Source organism: Marmota marmota, unplaced genomic scaffold (genome assembly GCF_001458135.2).
Source record: "Marmota marmota marmota unplaced genomic scaffold, marMar, whole genome shotgun sequence".
NCBI lineage: Eukaryota > Metazoa > Chordata > Mammalia > Rodentia > Sciuridae > Marmota > Marmota marmota.
Genome location: NW_026000102.1, coordinates 2,202,436 through 2,205,576, shown reverse-complemented (window position 1 = coordinate 2,205,576; position 3,141 = coordinate 2,202,436). Strand labels below are relative to the sequence as shown.

The following is a 3,141-nucleotide window of genomic DNA, read 5'->3' as shown; positions in this document are numbered from 1 at the left end:
AAAAAAAAAAAAAAAAAAAAAAATCCACTATTAAAAAGTCAGAACCCTGTGATGTCAAAAAATTCAGTTTCTGGACTTCAGATAGTGGTGATGGTTGTACAATCCTGTGAAAGTACTAAAAACTCTTAAATTGTACACTTTTAAATGGTGAATTTTATGGTATGGATTGTTTCAAGAAAAATTAATTAAAAGAAAAATTAACAAAAAGCAAGTGTCAAATTAACATACAGAGTAGTCTACTTATATGCTATGCCTTTCTTAAGATTAACAAAAAGCAAGTGTTAAATTAACATAAGAGAGTAATCTACTTATATGCTATGCCTTTCTTAGGAGTAAAGGGATTGCTACTGAGCGAGAAATTCCACGAGATCACTTAGCTTATGGCCTTCTTCCAATGGCAGAAAGAGCTCTGTGTCTGAATGCCCAACAGAAATGAGTCACCACCATGGGAAAGAAGTTCAAAAACATGCTAGAAACATAGCAGTAACTTTCCATGCAGATGAAGGGATAAAATTAATCTAACAGTAAATGAAATGCTCCCTTTAAAAAAGTTAATTTTCACTCTAACATTGTTTGATTAACCACGAAAAATCAAACCCATTACTTACCAAATGTATGAAGTTTTATATGCAAACATTGTTATTGTATGTCAAAGTATACTTATATACTCACACGTATACTATGTATATATACCTCTTTTTATTCTACTTTACTCTTCTTCCAAAACACTTCAAATCTAAAGATAACAGGCAGTTGAGTATAAAAGGAAAACTTACCTTAATTTAGGATTATCAACATATTTCTTAAACTGCTTGACATTATTCAAAGTTTGTTCAGCTAATTCACGAGAGGGTTCAACGATGAGAGCTTTTGGAGCATTGGGGAGAAACTTTGTTTGTGTCACCTGCGCATTACCTTAGGAGAATAAAAAGTATTAGAACACTTTTAAATCATGCCTAAAAATACCATTATTTGTAAAATATGAGGATGAGCATTCCAGCATCAAAATTTTTAATAATAATTATCAAAAAGTATAGGTGAAAGTAAAACAAGATACGATAAGGCTAAAATTCCTAAAATGAAATAAGGCTTCTTTAAATTAAACCTACTTGCAATGATGGTAATTGATTTGTCTGTGAAATGACTTATTTGTTTTGTGATAAACTAGCTAGGGAATGTTCTTAATTTAAATAAATAAAACATATTACAATACAATGGGTAAAAGCATAAGCTTTGAAGCCAGATTGCTTGGATTTGAATTTAGTTCTACTACTTATTTGCCCTGGCACCTTGGGCAAGTTACTTGAAGTCCCTATTCCTCAGGCTCTTTGTCCATAAAATGGAACAACTTTTACATTATAGAATTGTTGTGAAGATCAAATAGCCCATGTAAAGCACTTAACATTCTACCATGGCACAACCCACACATGTTAGCTGTCATTTACCACCATAACTGAGATGCCCTAAATGCCTAAACTGAAACTAGAGTTTATGAATTAGGTTTTAAAATTGAATTTTACAGAGTAAATAGAAAAGAAAGAGTAAACAGAAAGAAAGGGATATGGGACTCACTATGAGAAACCCTACTTACTGGAGTTTTCACTAATGCCCCAATCTAGAAAATCTTACCCACGCAGATGCAATACCTGTGTGCTGTGATTTGACAACGTAACTATCCGGTGCCTTGGAAAGAGCAACAAAACCATCTTTTGGTGGAAACTTAAATTCTTCTTCACCAAAGTTAAATTTTAGTTCAGCATTCTAGCATTGAATAAAGGACAAAATTTTAAAAATTAACCTAATACAAAATAATGAATATCAAGCAGATTATAATTATACCAAAATTTTCCTAAATAATTACCTTCAAAACACAAGCAGGAAAGAGGGCTTGGTTTTTCATATGTGGTGGTACTTCAAATGCCAGACCAAGATCTTTCCCTTAAGAAAAAAAATTAAAAAACAAAAAAACAGAAAATGAAATAATGAGAAAAGAACTTCCACATATTCACACCATCAAATCTACAAATGTGTCTGCATTAATGCTTCCCCCCTGGAACCCCTGGATAAATTGTGCTGCCTCAGGCCAACCTCTTCGCTTTTCTCCTTTACTCCTAAACTGTCTCTTCCCTACCCCTACATAAGACCACTGCCACTAGACATTCCTTAGCATACAAACATACTCCACATTAGAACACAAGCAAATCTCCCTCGAGCCCATTTCCACTTTATTTATCTTCCTTTTTCCTTCTCTTTTTAGAAGTAAAACTTTAGGGTTTCCATTTTTTTTTTTTTTTTTTTGGACTGGGGATTAAACCTGGGGCACTTTAACACTGAACCACATCCCAAGCCCTTTTATTTTGAGATAGGATCTCACTAAATTACTTAGGGGCTAAATTGCTAAGGCTAGGAACTTGTGATCCTCCTGCCTCAGCCTCCAGAGGAACTGGGATTACAGGCTGCGCAACCAAGACCAGCACTGTTTTCTTTGAAAGAGTTGATGTTTTAAAAACTGGCTTAATGTTTATAAAACGTTTTAATGTTGGGCTGGGGATGTAGCTCAAGCGGTAACGCGCTCACCTGGCATGCGCAGGGTGCTGGGTTCGATCCTCAGCACCACATAAAATAAAAAAAATAAAGATGTTGTGTCCACCGAAAACTGAAAAATAAATATTAAAAAATTCTCTGTCTCTCTTAAAAAAATGTTTTAATGTTCACACCTCAATGTTTTTAAAACTTGAAAAGATCAATGATTTAAAAATTAAAAGTAAGTTTTAGTTAAACTTCAAGATTGCCTCAGAAGAAATGAACTCTACTCTGTTACAGTGGGTAGGGAGGGACACTTACAGTCTGAGCTGATGCGATCTGGGCAGCCAGCAGTGCAAGTAGTAGGCTGTGTGGGCCAAACAGAAGTGAATCATTGTGACCCTGGCCCTGGAGCACCTGGAGCAATGCAAGGATGATCAAGAACAATTCCCAGCAGGGCTGGGGATGTGGCTCAAGCGGTATCGCGCTCGCCTGGCATGCGTGTAGCCCAGGTTCGATCCTCAGCACCACAAACAAACAAAGATGTTGTGTCCGCCGAAAAACTGAAAAATAAATATTAAAAAATTCTCTCTCTCTCAAAAAAAAAAAAAAAAAAAA

General features: G+C 35.2%; 1 protein-coding gene and 1 long non-coding RNA gene across 3 annotated transcripts in view; one reads left to right on the top strand and one right to left on the bottom strand.

Moving 5' to 3' along the window:
• Nmnat1 (nicotinamide nucleotide adenylyltransferase 1) overlaps window positions 1-3,141 on the top strand; it is a 27,935-nt gene that overhangs the window by 12,708 nt on the left and 12,086 nt on the right. The gene's annotated exons all lie outside the window — the stretch shown is intronic.
• Window positions 804-2,002, bottom strand: LOC107155520. Its single transcript, XR_001505197.2, has 3 exons — window positions 1,862-2,002; window positions 1,647-1,761; window positions 804-915 (listed from the first exon to the last, which is right to left on the bottom strand). It is a non-coding gene; the product is annotated as an uncharacterized LOC107155520 (long non-coding RNA).